Source organism: Myodes glareolus, chromosome 2 (genome assembly GCF_982192425.1).
Source record: "Myodes glareolus chromosome 2, mMyoGla1.1, whole genome shotgun sequence".
NCBI classification, from domain to species: domain Eukaryota; kingdom Metazoa; phylum Chordata; class Mammalia; order Rodentia; family Cricetidae; genus Myodes; species Myodes glareolus.
The window spans coordinates 103,930,744-103,948,876 of record NC_142027.1 but is presented as its reverse complement, the minus strand read 5'-3'; the positions used below and the strand labels follow the sequence as shown (position 1 = coordinate 103,948,876).

The 18,133-nt window shown below is 47.6% G+C and overlaps 1 long non-coding RNA gene across 1 annotated transcript in view; it reads left to right on the top strand.

The window, feature by feature from the left end:
- Window positions 1–4,805, top strand: part of LOC125402238 (uncharacterized) — a 43,951-nt gene extending 39,146 nt beyond the window's left edge. The window contains exon 3 of the long non-coding RNA XR_007232575.3: window positions 3,145–4,805. This is a non-coding gene — a long non-coding RNA (uncharacterized LOC125402238). The remainder of the gene's footprint in view (window positions 1–3,144) is intronic.
- Window positions 4,806–18,133: the final 13,328 nt, after the last annotated feature.

The window sequence follows — 18,133 nt, the reverse complement described above, 5'->3', positions numbered from 1 at the left end:
GGAGTTCATTTGTGCCATTGTCCTGTTGTGTTCAGAAAACACTGTCCCCGTGATGGTATCTGCTGCCTCTAGTTCTGACAATCTTTCTGCTCCCTCTTCTGCAACGAGCCTTGAGGTTAGTAAGGAGAGGTGTGATATGTATACATTTGTCTACGGTCTCTTATCCAGGACATGTTGATCAGTTGATCGTTTCTATGACATACAATACAACTATGGCGTGTGTGTGTGTGTGTGTGTGTGTGTGTGTGTGTGCGTGTGTGTGTGTATGCTCCTGAGGAGGTCAGAGAACAACTTTGGGTGTCATTCATCAGAGGCTGTTCACCTCCTTTGAGACAGGGTCTCTCATCGCTCTGGAGCTTATCAAGTTGGCTAGATGGTCAGTGTACATCAGGGATCTTCCTGTCTCTACCTCCCCAGCACTAGAATGACCAGCACAGGCCACCATGCTAGGCCTTTTTATGTGGGTTGTAGGGATTAAACTCAGGTCCTTACACTTGCAAGGCAAGTACTCTATTGGCTGAGCATCTCCCCAGTTCGTTTACTTGATACATCAGGGATAAGGGGTACTGAGTGCTGTTGAGGTGGAGATGGCGCAAAGGCATCCAGAAGAATGCAATGCTCAGCCCTGGACAGCTGCTTGGGTGTATTTTTGACACGTTAATACCCAGATGCACTTTTCATATCTCAGGAATGAACTACCCTGTTTTCTGCTGCTTGTGTGGGTCAAGAACCTCTAGACAGGGTCCAGTCCAGAAAGATAGACAACAAGGGTGTGAGTTTCCCTACCTCCTTCCTTGTACGGTCCTGCGGGGACAGTTGTGTCCCTCCAAAGCACCTAAGAGCATCTCAAAGTAGCCGTATCTGTGGGACATCCTCCTTTCAGAATTGGGTCTTTCTTTGGAGGCGGTCCTGCTGCACCAGCCACGGTCTGTTGTATTCCTAATGTGGATTCCTGGCAGCCTTCTTGTCTGACATAGAAATTTGCAGCAGGGTCTCACATAGCCCAGATTGGCACTGAACTCTCCGTGTGGCCAAGGAGAATGTCTGATTCCACGTTCTATGTGGAATGACATAGAACATGACAGGTGTGAGACACCACACGTGGTTTATGCAGTGCTGGTTATTAAACCCAGGGCTTCATGTGTATGAAGTAAGCACTCTACCAAATGAACTACATCTTTAGCCCCTTCTCTTTCTTTCTAAGCAGCTTCCCTTTTCCAGCCCACCTTCAATTATCTTGAGCTTAGCACGCCGTCTTTCCTGGTGTGTCCTGACAGAGGTGCCCCTTTCATTAGATCTGCAGGTTACTGCCCTTTGCAATCAGACATGTGACCTGGGGCTTGAGGCACAGGAAGCAAGGACCCCTCAAAGCCCACACTTGAAAGTAATATTGAAATTAGGGGTCCTCTTCAGGAGGAATTGGCTCTCCTGGGCCTGTTTTTACCTTCCCTCACGGACCCAGTCCTTTGTTTCAGAGTGGAAGACTGAAGGACGAGATATTTATGCCAAGACGCCTTTTCTTGTCATTAATATGTTAACAAATGCTGTCAAATAGCAGTCGCAGTCCACAGACTCCGCCGCTGGCAGAGACTGCCTGCTGCCAGACAAGGTTGAGTCTGTCGTACACAAGCCTGGCTTCCTCTGCCAGGAGGTCTTGGCATTGGAGGTCACCGAGTCCCGCTGTGGGACCCACCTACCCCGTCAACGGTGACAGTGTCTCATGTGTGAATAATGTTTTCTCAGAGTGATGCTGAATTCCTTCCTGCCAGAGAGAGTTGGGACACAGTCGGAGGAGCAAGCGCCAGTTCACGCTACGAGGAGGGGAGAGGCGGGGAGAGGAGGAAGAGAGAGAGAGGAAAGCCAAATGCAGGGGTGAGATGGGGTGAGGGCTGGATGGCCAGAGCCAGACATGAGAGGTGCTACAAGCTGGAGAAAGGCTCAAGGGAGATGGAAATGTCAATAGAAGGGAAATTGATGGACTGGGAAATCAATGGCGGTGCTGCAGGGGCTTAGGAAGCCAATACTGGGACGGCATGCAGAGAAGCTACCAAGGCGGGTGTGCTGAGAGGTGCGAGCGAGCCAAGTATGTGGAGCGGGAACCCTGTACATCGGTGGGAAGAAGCGTAGCAGGTACCTGCTGCTGAAGGAATCGCCGCTCAACAAATGACCCCAAAGCTCAGACGCTGTGAACAGTCGTTCATCACGCAGTTTGGGAAACACTAGATGAATGTGATAGCTCGCTTTGTCTACTTAACACAACCCAGAACAGCCTGAAAAGAGAGTCGAAGTGTTTTTTTAAAAACAAAGAAAAATATCCATAGTCCATTTTTTTTTTTTATGGAATGTGGGCATAGTTTTTCAGGCTACTTTCTGCTGGTTGGGGGCGCTGATAATCTTATGGGGACCTAAAGAAAATTTAGAATTATGATCAAGTCCTGACTGGAGTATCCTGTGAGTCTTGATCATCTCAGGCAGCAGTGTTGAATCCGTTCTGGATGTAGAACTCAGACACTCGGGCCATCTGTTTCTACCAGAAATTTCTCAGCAAGTCTTCCTTGATCAAACCTGATTTTTCTTAACTCAGAATGAATCCACAGCCTCTCATTTCCTATGGAAACAAAAGTAAAATTTCTTCTCCAAAGTAACATACCTTTTGACTTCAATTTTGAAGTCAAGGTATTTTCAAAATACGTATTTTGGATTAATTTAGCAGCATTTATAAGCAAATATCTTTTAGCAGCTGTTGCTCCTTCCTCAGCGTTCAAACAATTTAAAGAGAACTTAATAACATACAGTATCAAGATTCTCTGTGTATTTTTCATCTTTACATGACTTTATTTTAACTTCTATTTCTTTTATTTTTACTTTTAACTTTTGGCTTTTTGAGACAGGTTCTCTGTGTATCTTTGTCCTGGAACTCCCTCTGTAAACCAGGCTGTCCTTGAACTCACAGAGATCTGCCTGTCTCTGCCTCGCCAGTGCTGGGATTAAAGGCATGTGCTACCACACCTTGAAGTCACAGAGGTCAGTCTACCTCTGTCTCCCAAGTGTTAGGATTAAAGGTGTATACCACCACACCCAACTACTCTCTTTCTTTCTTTTTTCTTTTAAGTATTTTAACCTTTTTTTTTTCAAACCTGCCAGGCCCTGCAGCCGAAAGAGTCTGCAGCCTCCTCAGACAGCGCCACCATCTGGAGACCAAGTGTTCAAACACATGCCTGAGGCAGAGGGCAAGGATCCCTTTCAAACCACAGAGCAAGGGCTCAGGGGACCTGGGAGATCCACAACGGGGCACTCTATCCTGACAAACTGACACGTGAGTGTAAATATAGGAACTGAGCTGACCTTGAACTCACGGTCCTCCTGTCTCGTCTCAGCTGAGTGCCTGGGATTACCTTTCCACCTTGTGAGGTCACCACTGGATTACAAATTCTTCCAGAGCAGAGCTCTATGGCTTTCTCGCTGTGACCAGTCCTGCCTCCCCAAGAGACCAGCTGTTTGGTGATCCCGATGCTTTCTATGAGCCGCCTTTGTTGTGAGATGCTGTGGAAAGAGGAGACATTGGGCTATTCCTTTTGGAGGTCTCTGTGTCATCCCGGAATTTAGCATCCTGTACATTTAAATGGCTAAGGAATGGGATGTAAGGAGGCAAAACTTTTACGTTCCTTTAGATGTGAGCAGAGGGCTTGAACAAATCTGATAGTGGGCTGCTAGTCTCGGAAAAGATCTCTAATTAAAATAAAACAAAGCAAAACAGAACAAAACAAAACACACACTGTGGGGATCAGGTGGAGAAAAATCAATGTAGTTCCAAATGCAAACCTTTCCTCATGTTCCAATGGGATCTTGTGCAGTCCAGGCTAGTCTTGAACTCACTATGTAACTAAGGATAACCTTGAACTTCTGATGCTAGTCTTGAACTCACTATGTAACTAAGGATAACCTTGAACTTCTGATGCTCCTGCCTCCTTCTCCCAAGGGCTGGGGTTACAAGCGTGTGCCACCACACTCTGGGTTATGCACTGCTAGGGATGGAACCCAGGTTTTTGTGCATACTAGATGAGCATCCTGCCAACTGAGATACGTCCTTGGCCATAGATATTTTAAGAAGAGGTTTTGTGTCTATGCTTGTGTGTGCCTGTGCATGTGGATACATGAACATCCATGGATCTGTGTGCACGTGTGTGGAGGCCAAGGACAACCTCAGTTGTCATTCCTTAGATGCTGATAACCTTGGAGTTTTTGAGACAGAGCCTCTCACTTGCCTAGAACTCACTGATTGGGCTGATCTGATTGGTCAGTGAGCCCTCCGAGATCCTCTAGTGTCTGCTTCCGCTATAAGCCTGTGCTACCATATCCAGCCCTTTTCTTGTTTAATATGGGTTCCGAGGATCAAATCTGGCTCCTCATGCTTACAAGGCAAGTGCTTTACCAACTCTGCAACTCTTAAAAGCTTAAAACTCTTAAAAGCTCCCTTTATTTATACAACTCATCAAGCTCTAAGACTCAAAACACATCTGCACCCGATGGCCGCTTTCCCCAAGACTAAAGTTTCTGTGTTTGTGTTCTCTCTATAATGAACTTACAACTTGGCAAGAAGAACTCAGTGACCCCTTGACCTTGAACTTCCAGGTCCAGACCCAAGAGGTCACAATGAAACTTGTTCTCTGCCCAGGAGCATTGCTGGGCACAGCCCACCTGTGCAGAATCCTAGGGTATCCCCACAACACATCCCTCACGGTGCCCCATCCCTACACAGGCACGCTGTCACAAATAATCCATTAAACCATACTTATGGCAAGTTATTTCAGTGCTGGGTTTTGTTACCCTTAAAACACTGAAGAAGATGAAATTGTGTGTCAGGTTTTCATCACTGTGACAGAAATACCTGAGAAAATAGCTTAGAAGAGGAAAGCGCCGTGAGGAGACAGCTCACTGGATACACGGCTCGTGTTACATATGTGGGGACATGAGTTCAGTCCCCGGCACCCATGTTAAAAAGCCACACGTGGTGGAAGGCAGAGACTGGAGGAGACCTGGGCCTCACCGGCCAGCCTGTAGCCTACTTGGTGAGTTCTAAGCCACTGTCTCAACAATCACGGTAGGTAGTATTCTGAAGAAGGAGAAGAGATAGGGGCCTCTGGCCTGTACACACATGTACACACATCTGGTTACACATAAGACTACTGTCCACACATGAACACACACATGCAAATAAATGCTCGAGCAGGATCTCAGGTTTATTTCTGCTCTTCATAGCCCAATTCAGAGTTTTTCACTGAACCGGACGCTACCATTTCAGCTAGGCTGGCCAGCCAATGAGCTGTTCAGATCTGTCTGTATCCGTCTTTCAGTGATGGGGTTACAGGCACACACAACCATGTCTGGCTTTTGATGAGGGTGCTGGAGATTAAACGCTCATCCTCATGCTACAGAGTAAGCAACCCTACCCATGGAGCCATCTCCCCAACCCCTGACAGCACTCAAAAAAATAAAACTGCACTATCTACTATGAAAGGGTATCTCTTGTTTTGTTTATCTATGACTGTGTGTGTGCTTGCATGCCTCCACACACATGCCTGTGTGTATGTGCACGTACATGCACATGTCTGTGTGTGCAAGCATGTATATGTGTTTATGTGTGTATACATGCATGCATATGTGCATCTGTGTGTGCACGTTTGCCTGTATAGATGTGTGCATGTGTATGTGTTTGCATACATGCACGTGTGTGCTTATGCTTGTGCAATCATGTGCATGTGCTTATGTGTGTATGCATGTATGCATATGTGTGTCTGTGTATGGATGTGTTTGCTTGTGTGTATGTGTGTGTGCACATGTGTGATTGTGTATATATGTGTGCATGTATGCACATGCTTGCTTTCAGAGGACAACCTTGAGTGTCATTCCTTAGGTGCCTTCCTTATTGACCTTGTTTTGGGTCTTTCATGGGCCCTAAACTTCACCAAGCAGGCTAGGCCACTGGCCAGCAAACGCCAGGGACCCACTGTCCGCCTGTCATCTTGCCATCCCTAGGATTACAAGTACTTGTCACTGCGTTTAGCCTTTTACTTTGGTTTTTGGACTTGAACTCAGGTCCTGACATTGGCACAGAGCCCCAAGTCTCCTATTTTCTTACCTTGCATCTCAACTTTTGCCCCCAGACTCCCCTGAGTATACATTCATATTCTCCTCCTAGGCCAGACTGGAGGAGGACTCACTCTGTGCTCCATGCTCCTCTCTTCCGTCCTCCCTGGGAGTCCTGGGAAGGTCTTTTGCTTGTCATTCTGACTCCTGGACCTTTCTCAGGTTGCCCCTTTGAAATCCTAATTGGAAACTTGTGACCAACAAACAGAATTCTTCACCTCAGAACATCCATCACAAGCTGCCTATGAGCCCTGATAGAGTCGCGGGGTTCGGATTAACAGTGAACACCCAGCTGTAAATTTTGCTCAGGGATTTTTTAATCAGGGAGGGAGCCATGTATTCACAGACTGACACTCAACTTTCAGGGGTGTCCTCTGGAAGATTTTCGCTAAGCTTCCCATCTGTTTCGCTGCTGCTTCTCAGCCTCCTGCTGCTCCCGGTGGGAAACTGGCTGGGAGACCGCAGTCCGTAAATTAGGAATTGGGAACAACCTGTTTTCTTTGCTCCGCTTAAACTGACATTTTACCCAGCCCTCCCCGCTCCCACCTTGCCCCACCCTCTCCTCTACCAAGGCTGGTCTTTAAATAGCATTTAAAAGGGGCAAAACACTGAGGTGCCTCATGATGGGATGGGATAATAGGTTGGAGTAGATGCGGAAACTCCTAGAACACACATCCTTCCTCCGATCCCGTCCATTATGCATTTCATCAGTGGGACCCAGGGTTGTTCTACATCTCTGTCAGCACCCTCCCCCCAAGAAGGGGCTGGTGTTTCCTGCGTTAATACTTGCCCAATTCACAGTCATCATCTGTCTAGATGACGTGAGGACGGACACCAGGAAGGGTCCAGCAGCTCAGTGCTCTCGGTTGCCCCTGGCTATCAGGGTTCAGGACCCACACATGCTTCATCAAGGGGGCAAATGGTCTACAGGAGGACTTCCTGTCCACATTGACAGACAAAGCAAAAGGGACTGGAGAGGCTGTGGGGAGGGTCAGGGCCATCCTGTAATGCCCCTGGGGTCACTGTCACCTAGGAAGGGGCCATTTATCTTGCTCGCAAACCACAGCAAGGGACACTGTAGGCTGAGCCTGACACCCGGAGCAATTGACAATTTCATATTTGTTCTCTTGTGAGCTCCATGGCAAGGAAGAAAAATAATGCTCAAGTGGGAGAGAGGAAGCCAGACCTGTGCGGTTAGAGGCGGAGTTCTGACCGTGTGCTGATTTGGCTTGCTTTTCCTCTTCTGAGTTTCTGTAGTCACACTGTGTGAGCGCACCTCTTCTGAGTTTCTGTAGTCACACTGTGTGAGCGCACCTCTCGTGTAAGTTCCTGCTTGAGGAGCAGCCGGGATGAAGTAGAACTCAGGTGCCCGTGAACTTTTCCTGATTGGAGCATCTCTCCTAAGTGCAGAAGTAGCAGGCTCACATCCTAACACATACCCACGGGCGGGAAAGAGGTGGCATCAAAACCCCACGTGCCACCACTGCTGGGAAATCTTGGTCCAAAAGCAAAGACAGATGAGAAAAATCGATGGTTGGCTTTAAGCTTCGAAAGGTCCTTCTCAAGCATAATATTGACTCTCTGAGAATTTTTGACTTTGCAGGACTTTGGAATCTAAGCTTCAAGGAAACGTACATCTGTGATTCCGACTACTGATGGCCACCGCAAGTACCCTGGTATTATAACGTGGGCTACTAGTGAGACTCGGTCTCAACAATACCAAAGACAAGGGCTGGGGGAGATGGCTCAGTTGGTAAAGTGCTTGCAATACAAGCATGAGGGACTGAGTTCAGATCCCCAGCACCCATGTAAAAGGCCAGGTGTGACTGTGGTCACCCCTAAACCTAGCGCCGGGCAGGTCGTGACTGGAGGACCTAGGTGCTTGCTGACCGGCCAGGCTAACTAACTCAATGAAAACCAGGTTCAGTGAGAGGCCCCTGGTGCTAGTTTAACTTCTCATTGCTGTGATAAAAAAATATCTGAGAGGAAGCATTTTAAGAAAGGAAGGGGGCTGGAGAGATGGCTCAGTGGTTAAGAGCATTGCCTGCTCTTCCAGAGGTCCTGAGTTCAATTCCCAGCAACCACATGGTGGCTCACAACCATCTGTAATGAGGTCTGGTGCCCTCTTCTGGCCTTCAGGAATATACACAGACAGAATTATGTATACATAATAAATAAATAAATATTAAAAAAAAGAACTAAGATTTAAAAAAAAAAAAGAAAGAAAGAAAGGAAGGGCAGACTGTGGCCCACAGTTCTAGGCAGCTATAGACCATGTTGGTTATTCTTCTGTTCCTGTGCTAAAGCACCATGACCAGGGCAATTTATAGGAGGAAGAGTTGATTTGGCTTATCATTCCAGAGGGAGTCCATGGTGACGGGGAGGAGGCGTGGCAGCAGATGGTTGGAGCAGGAAGCTTGAAAGATCACATATTCAGCCAGGCAGTTGAGTCACACGCCTTTAATCCCAGCACTCAGGAGGCAGAGGCACGTGGATCTCTGTGAGTTCAAGGCCAGTCTGGTTGACAAGAGCTAGTTCCATGAAAGGTGCCAAAGCTACAGAGAAACCCTGTCTTGAAAAATAAAAACAAAAACAAAAAACAAACCCAAAAAAGATCACATATTCAACTGCAAACAGAAAGCAGAGTGAACCGAAAGTGGGGAAAGGCTGTAAATTCTCAGAGTTATCCCCATTGCCCTAATTCCACCTCCTAAAGGGTCCACAAACTCCCAAACAGCACCACCAATTGGGTATCAGGTGTTCACATACCTGTGGGGACATTGCTCATCCAAACCACTACACTGACCATGGTGGCAGGAGGTGATTGGATATAATGCATATGTAGTGAGGAAACATAGAGACCCCACTTCCCTGTGACCCCTTCCTCTAGTGAAGCTCCATTTTCAAATAGTTCTACAACCTTCCCAAACAGTCCCACCATCTGAGGACCAAGTGTTCAAACCCATAAGGTTATGGGGGACATAGCACCTTCAAACCACAATACCCTGTGTCCGTATTTCTTCTCTGTTGCTGTGATAAAGGCGACAATAAGGTCTTAGAGGGGAGAGGGCTTGCTCAGCTCACAGTTCTTCGGTGGTGGAAATCAGTCTGGAACTTGAAGCAGCTAAGTCACATTACATCCACAGTTAGGAGCAGCAGATGAGGAATTAATTGCACGCATGTTTGCTTGTGCTCCACCCCTCTCTATACTCATACAGTTTAGAAGCCAAACCAAGGGAATGGCATCATGCACAGCGGGCTGCGTGTCCCACATCAGTTAAGGCAGCCCCTTACAGACATACCCACAGGCCAACTTGATCTAGACAATCCCTCATCTCGAGCCTTCTTCACTCTGGTGATCCCAGATGATGACAAGTTGGTAATGAAGACGAATTGTCATATCTACCATAAAAAATAAGGCAGAGAGAGATGGAAGGAGATATCTAATATTAATACCATGCACGCACACACACACACACACACACACGTATGCATCATGTGTATAACAGCAGTACAGGTATAGAAATCACTCTTAGGAGGATGCACAAGTATTGTCAACAGTCTCTAGGTATCTGAGGAGGAGGTCAGAGGTCAGGAGAGGGTGGTAACTTTCTCTTGCCATATATGCCCCCTCTTGTGATATTTAAAAGTTTACTCCATGCAAGCCCAATTAAACATTTTCTTTTGTTCCATGGGTGGCAAGGTTATTCTCAGCTCATGAGCTGATTTTCAGTTTGTACAACCGGAGGATGGATTTGGTGATTATTAAATGAAAAAGAGAAAAGCAATTTCTTGCAAATTGCTAGCTGCAGGGAGTGGGGGCATTTAGGCTGGTTTCTTTCAAGGGGAGCGTTCTGTGATGAGAACAGAAGCCAGCTTACTCTTTTCAGGGGGTCAACAAAGGCTTCACATGGGTTCCTGTAAATTGCCTCGTGTTGGGTGATGTGGGGTGCCCTGACACCAGCAATGAAGCAGTAGGCATTTATTTTGAGTGGGCAGATGCTTGCTGCTGGCTGCAAGCACACATGCCACACCTTGCCCCCAGCTTGAGTGATGGACACAGGCTGGGAAGTGTTGGCTTCACCCCCAAAACTCTTTTTGGAGAAACTAAGCATATGCATTGGTAATGCTCGTGTTTCTGCAATCTCATTTCAATCCATTGAGACGGGGAGTTCATGACTGTCTTCCCTGATGGATGGAGAAAATTAGGCAAATACTTTCAATAGTTTGTCAGGGGACGTGAGCTTTTGGTGTTAGAGTGAGCAAGCCCTACCCTTTCCTGCCAGATTTTTCGCTGTGTCTTTGTGTTTCTTTGGAGTGGGCTATCGAAGGTTGGGAGCAAGCCAGTAGGGTCTACACTGTGGATATCAGAGAAACTTGACCAAACATTTTTTGACACAGATGGTGTATTTCAAGGAAAAAATGACCTTTTCTGGGTCTTCTTTCTATGACATTTCTTCCCAAGATCCCCATAAAAATGTGTGTGTGTGTGTGTGTGTGTGTGTGTGTGTGTGTGTGTGTGTGTGAAAACCACAATGCAAGTGATGTTATCCTGACATCAAGTCTCTTGAGTGTACTGACCCTTCCTCAGTTCTGGTACCTCATCTTCTGATGTACCCGGGACAACCTCACCACAGCTTCAAGGATACTTAAACACAACAGGTCATCCTGACCGGCAGAAGGCACTGCTACCAAGACTTGGCTCCTAACAAGCTCCTTGCAAGCCAGCATCACTTCCTCTACACAACCCTAAATGGAGCTGGGAATCAGAGTAGAGAACTCACTTAGGTGGACTATTAAATGTTGTTAGTTTTGTTGTTGTTAATTTAGAGTGCTCGGGTTCAAACCTGGGGCCTTTAGCACAGTAGGGGAAGCTCTTTATTGCTAAGCTATGTTTATATATTATTATATTATGTTATATTCTATCACACTATATTTATATTATATCATATATAGTAATAATAAATCACCAAGTTGTTTCTTTATTTCTTCTTCTTATCATGTTGTTGTCATTTTCTCCTACACCCCAGGATGACCTCAAAATTGATTATGTCTCAAATTCTGGACCTTTCTTCCACAGCCTCCTAAACGCTGGGGTGACAGGTGTGCTCCCCCTGTCTGCTCAGAGTTGGACTTTTTCCTTTGTACAGTACTTCTGCACCCAGGGCCTCACACATGCTATCCCTGTCCTTTTCTTCAAAGGTTTGTTTTGGTGAGGACTCACTGTCGAGCCTAAGCCGCCTTGGGTTCTTGATCCTCCTGCCTCAGCTGTAACCCCAAGTGCTGGGATTACAGATGTTTGTCACTACGCTGGGCCCGTTTTTAATGTTTTAACCTGTGCTCTAACATAGTGTCTCCTTCATGGAGGACTAGGAGGTTCTTCTCAATTAGGCTCAGATCCCTCTGCTCTGCTTGTGGCTCCTCGACTGTCCCTCACTGCACACCAAGTCAAACCCCAAATTCTCACGCACTCTGAGTTCATGTTTCCTGTTGCCACATGGACCTGACCTCACGGGCCATCTCTGAACCTTTGGTCTCTCCCGTCTCCCTCTCCAGGTAGCTGATGTCCTTGATCCCTCAACATGTCTCTGCCTTCTGGCTCCCCGAAGCCCCTTACTGGCTCTCTTAAACCTCCTCCTTGATTCGCTGAACACCCACCCTGGATCTCTGCATTTCCTGTAACTTGTGATTTGCCCGTCTCAGAGGTCACCTCTCAATAGGTCCTTCCCAGCTATACATTAATTCAGCAAATCTAGGGACTGGTACGATGGCTCAAATGGTACAGGTGCTTGCTGTCAAGGCTGACAACCTGAGTTCAATTCCTGGCTTCAACAGGGAAGGAGACAGCTGAAAGATACCCTCTGACTTTTACATGCACACAAAGGCATACACAAACACACACACACACACACACAAATAAATTAGCATGCAAATCCAACTTAGAGCACTCATCCTTCCCTGTAGCACTTTTCTTCATGACTGATAAGCTGGTCATTTGGCTGGTCTCCTGCTGTGATTCCAAGGGGAAAAGTCACTCCATATAGGCAGGTGGGGGAGGTGGGGATGTCTTCTTGTCTTCTGCCTCTCTCTCTCTCTCTCTCTCTCTCTCTCTCTCTGTGTGTGTATGTGTGTGTGTGTGTGTGTGTGTGTGTGTGTGTGTGTGTGTGTGTGTGTGTGTATGTAGCTAAAGCTATCATTAATGCTCAGAAAGATTTCTAGGATGCTGCTCCTAGTAACCCTCAGGTCTATCATTCAGCTACTCTGGGGGCTGAGGCAGAGGAATTGCAATTTCAAGGCCGTCCTAGGGAGCTTAATAAGACTCTGTCTGAAGATTAAAAAGTAGCAAGAGGGCTAGAGTGCATGGCTCAGTGGCAGAGCATCTGCCTAGAATCCCCCAGTGAGGGCTGGGGTGTGGCTCAGTGGTAGAGCCCCTGCCTAGAATCCCCCAGTGAGGAGTTGGGGTGTGACTCAGTGGTAGAGCACCTGCCTAGAATCCCCCAGTGAGGGGCTGGGGTGTGGCTCAGTGGTAGAGCTCCTGCCTAGAATACCCCAGTGAGGGGCTGGGGTGTGGCTCAGAAGTAAAGTGCTGGACTATTATGTACACCCTAAGTTCTAGCCCCATTCCCCCATCCCCTTTCCAAATAAACACAGAAGAAAGAGGAGGGAGAGGAAGAGTGGGCAGAGGGAGGAGAGGGAAAAGGAAGAAGAAGGAGAAGAATGCAGAGTGGGAGGAGAGATTTGTAGATGCACAGTGAATCTGGGTCTGACATCACAGAAAACCCATCGGGGAATATTATTTTTTTTTTAGAATATTTGTACTATGGGGACAATTATGGGGACAATGAATTGCCAAAGGCTGGTGATATCCTGCTGCCTTTCCTGAACAGTGTTAGTGGGCATGGCCCATGGTTGTGACCTGATTTAAGGTTTTGCCTCTGAGCTCTCAGACTTGGAGTTTGTATTTAAGAGGGACTTCAAAGCTCCGTGTCACCACCTGTGACCAACGACAGCTTAAGTGCTTCTGAGGTAAAAGCCACCCAGAGTGGTCATTTACTCCACAGGTGGTTCTGATTCCTGGGTCTAGACTCAGTGTCCTCACTAATGACTGTTTTAATCCCCAGTCAGCCCTGGAGGACATGACCTGCTCACACTTGTCACTCCCACGCCCGGACTTCTGCTCCCAGCAAATCCGCATAACAGACAGTGCAGGTCACATTCCGTCTGAACCCAGGTTGCACCCCTACCATTTATTGTCTGTTCCTAGCACTTTTTCACAGACTGAGACATGCACCATCTGCTTGCTGATTGGAGGTCTGGGATCCTATACCCATCGGTGACGTTCACACGCGGAAGGAGGTGTGATTGTCGCCGCCACCCGGAACTGCCTGTCCTTGTATCAGGGCCTTCTCGGTCCTTCTCCGCCACATCCAGCAGGCACAGATGGTGTTGACAGTGTCAGAATTCTAGACACATGGCATATGTCCTCAGAGCAGACAAGGCGCTAAATTAATTCTAAACGCCAGTTGTAAGCTTCTCGCCAAAACACCCCCTCACTGTATAAATAGTGCCTGCACTCTGCATTTTCTCCAGCAGGCTCTGTGGATGCCCAGGTATGTTGCTCTTAGCTTCGTTTTATAGCGTCAAATACTCAACAAAGCAGTCCCAGCTCTGGGAAAGGCAATCGGAAAACAGTGGCTAAGATCTAAACTAAAGCTGAGTAGCTATAAACAATCTCCCGATGCTGGAAGAGGGGCGTCTGTGGCCCCTAAAAGGTGATCGCTGAGTCTTAATTTAAGGATGACATTTTATAGACAAAGAAGACATATAGAGCGACATCCCAGCACTCGGGAAGAAGAGGCAGGAGGATTGAAGCTCAAAGCCTGCCTGGGCTATTACGGGAGTTGAAGGTCAGTCTAGGAAATTTGGTGAGACCTTGCCCCAAAATAGAAAGTAAAAAGTGGATTGAAAATGTAGCTCGGCAGAAGAGTTAAGAGCCTCCCAGTAAGGAGGTGGCAACATGGCTGGAGTAGAGGTCCGAATCCCTCACTGCAGAATCATTGGCAGGTGCTCTGCCTCTGAGCCATGCCCCAGCTCCTCACTGGAGGATTCTTGGCAGGGGCTCTACCACTGAGCCTCACTCCAGCCCCTCACTGGGGGACTCTAGGCAGGTGCTCTACCACTGAGTCACACCCCAGCCCCTCACTGGGGGATTCTAGGCAGGTGCTCTACCACTGAGTCACATCCCAGTCCCTCACTGGGGGATTCTAGGCAGGTGCTCTACCACTGAGCCTCACCCCAGCCCCTCACTGGGGGACTCTAGGCAGGTGCTCTACCACTGAGCCACACCCCAGTCCCTCACTGGGGGACTCTAGGCAGGTGCTCTACCACTGAGCCACACCCCAGTCCCTCACTGGGAATTCTAGGCAGGGGCTCTACCACTGAGCCTCACCCCAGCCCCTCACTGGGGGATTCTAGGCAGGTGCTCTACCACTGAGTCACACCCCAGCCCCTCACTGGGGGATTCTAGGCAGGAGCTCTACCACTGAGCCACACCCAACCCCTCACTGAGGGATACTAGGCAAATGCTCTACTACAGAGCTACACTCCCAACTCTCTTTTCACCATGCCAACCCCTGAGACAGAGTCTCACTAAGTTATCTAGGACAGCCTTGAACTAGACCAATAGCCCAGACTGGTCTTGAACCTACAATCTCCTTGCTCACTCCTAGGTGAGTGATAGGTAGGCTTGAACCACCTACTCTACTCCACACTGCCAGAGGGGAAGGTCCCCTTATTCAGACTCATCAGGGCACAGACAGAAGGAGCCTGAGGGTGCATGCAGGACTCTGTCTGGTGGTACTTCTCTTGGTCACCTCAGCTGTGCAGTCGTTGCGGAAGGGCAGTGAGAGTTTAAGGTAGCCTCTTCACTCTGCATCGCCTGTCATTTGAGGATCCAGACCTCCAGGATGCACTGGGCTGCTTCTTCTGCCACATCAAACACTATGTTCCATACAAAGTCACCCTCCCTACTCACCATGCCTACATGGCTCCCAAGTGCCCCGCACTCTGAGAGATGTTTCTACCTCCGACCACAAACCTGAGCATCAGCATCACTGTTTAAGGACCTGATCCTTAAACATCCTGGAAACCACTGGAGCTCCAAACTGAAATGATCTCTGTGGTACTTGAGACCTAATGAGGGAGTGGTGCTCTCACAAGTAGGATCCCCCTATGTGATTGTAGTACATGAACTTCCCTAGGTCGATAAACAAGCATCTATTCACCCCAGGTAGGGCACCAGGGACAGATCAAACAAACGATGCCACTCAAGTCTTACTTGGTCAAACAATGATTTTAATCGTGGTTTATTTACAAGAGCATAGATGTGTATGGGCAGCTACAACACTGAGGAAAACACCTTTCTGTTTTTCTTAGCAGTTAACTGTTTAGATATCATTGGGGTCACAGGATGGCTCATGCTAATTGCTGACTGTCTATTAAACCTTGAGGAGGAGGGGGGCCTGATGAGGCCCTCATGCCTCTATGGAGGGTAGTTAACGGACTCAATCTTGTTCAGGCTTCCTGTGGGTAATCACAGATAACTACAGAGCGCAATCCCTGCTCTACAGAGAACTTGGAAAGGAAAACTTCACACGGAAGGGAAAATTAACCACATCTAAGAGGACGCAAGGATTAGTAATCCCAGAACCTGATGTGACCTCTGACCTTCACATTTATATAGAAACACACACACACACACACACACACACACACACACACACACTCCCCTGAATTATTTGTGCATACATACAAACCCACACCTCACACATACACTAAACACACACACAAGAGAAATTCTTTATTGCTGAAAGTGGAGGCATTTCTTTTGTTGTTGATTCTTCCCAAATTGTCCTAATTAATATGAAGAAGCACTTTTACAGGTTAGCCATGATTGGCTAACGAGGCCTAGGGAGCTGGCCTGGGCATGGAAGTCACAGTGACAGTGACACGGCCCTTACACTGGCACTGTTTTAGATCTGGAGTTTCTCTCAAAAGCTCCTGGTCAATAGCTGTCGCCCACAGCGTGGGTGATTGGGAGAGCAGAGACTCAGGGAGACGGAGCCCAGAGGGAGGACTTTAGGTCATTGAGGAAGGATCTATAGGGGACAGTGGGTCTCCAACTGCTCTTTTTTCACTTCCCGGTGAATAGTTTCACCCAATCATGGGCTGAAAGCAGCAGAGCTAACCAATCATGGCCCGGAACCTCGAAAGCCTTAAGACCAAGTAAACCTTGTTTTTTTATGAGCTGATCCTCTCAGGTGTTTGTTACAGTAACAGAAAACCGACTGATAGAACTACGAAGGTAAAAAGGTGGCTATCTTGCTGTTCTTGCGAGGTTGGGCCGTGGGGATCCCAGCCACAGCTGGAGCCATGTTTGCTATGCAGCATTGTAACTGGACAGCGTCTACAAAAACACAAAAGCACACGTTGCGTGAGCCTGCTGAGGCCAGTTTGCTGTATTTTGCAGAAACACCTGCACGTCCATACAAAGGAGTAAGGAGAAGAAAACATTAATCTAGAGCAACAGTAATTGCAGAAAAAGCTGGACACAGTCCAAATTGCTTCCAAGAAGCACTTGGTTAAATAAATCATGATGTAGACACACCATGTAAAGCCACACAGCTGTCAAATGCAAGAGCTTTGTGGCTATGGTACAAATATGGAGAAACTTCTAAGACAACTAATGCCAGCCAAAGCCAGATACTGTCCTCCCTGTGTGCACAGCACTCTGGACCCCTGGATGGGGGTTTTCTGAAGGGCCATGTCAAGACGGTCTCTGGGGTTCACTCTGCTCCCAATGCAAAGGATGCTGATTGACTGGTGATATCTGCCAGAGGTGACCTAAGACTGGAAAGTAGGTACTATTTTTGATTGTTATCAGACTCATTATGTAGTTGAGGATGGCCTTGAATTCTTGATCTGCCTGTCTCCATGTCCTGGAATTGCTGGTGTGAGCCTGGCTTATGGTCCGCCCCCCCTCCCCCGTTTCTCTCTTTCTCCTTTTCTGTGTGTGTGGCATATGTGAACACATGAGTGCAGGGATGCATGCCCTTGTGCAAACACAGACATCAAAAGAGGATTCAGGCATTCTGTCTATCATCTTCTATCTCTTTACCTTTGAACAGGGTGTCTCACTGACCATGGAACCAGGCTGGTAGCCAGTCTTCTCCCGTCTGCCCTCCAGAACACAGAGATCTCAAGCATACAAAGCCAGCCTCGACTTTTTAGTGTGGGTGCTGAGTATTTAAGTCAGACCTCCATGCTGGTGCAGCAAGCACTTTACACACTGGGCCATCTCTCCAATGCCCCCACCTTATATTGTGAGACAGGGTCTCTCTCATATATCTCCTGATAGTGATATGTGTGTGTGTGATTTGTATGATATTATACATATATGCATATACATATATATCACTGTTTCAGATAAGGTGCTGGCCAGAGAGCCCCCAAGATCTTCTGCCACTGATCAAGCCCCCACCCGCCCCCAGCAGCACCGGAGCTGTAGATGCTTCCTGCCACACTTGGGTTTTATGCACTGAGCATGTGAACTTATGTCCTCATGCCTGCACGCCAAGCATTTCACCCCTTAAGGCTTAATCCACCTCACCAGCCCCTTGTGTTTCATTTTAAATTAAACAGTTTGAAGATTCCTCTGTGAAAGGCTGGCATTTGGACGTTTGACGCTTGCTCCCTGAGAATCTACTCATCTGCCGATTCCCTAACTCCTTACTTGTCTCAACATCTTCTCTCCATTCCTCCTCCGTCTTCCACCTGAATTAAGAATGAACCACTAGGGCTGGAGAGATGGCTCTGTAGGTAAAGCATTTGCTAAGCAAGTGTGAGGATCTGGGTTCAAATCCCTAGAACCCACATGAAGTTGGATGTGGTGGCACATGTCTGTAATCCTGTGACAAAATGGGAAGTA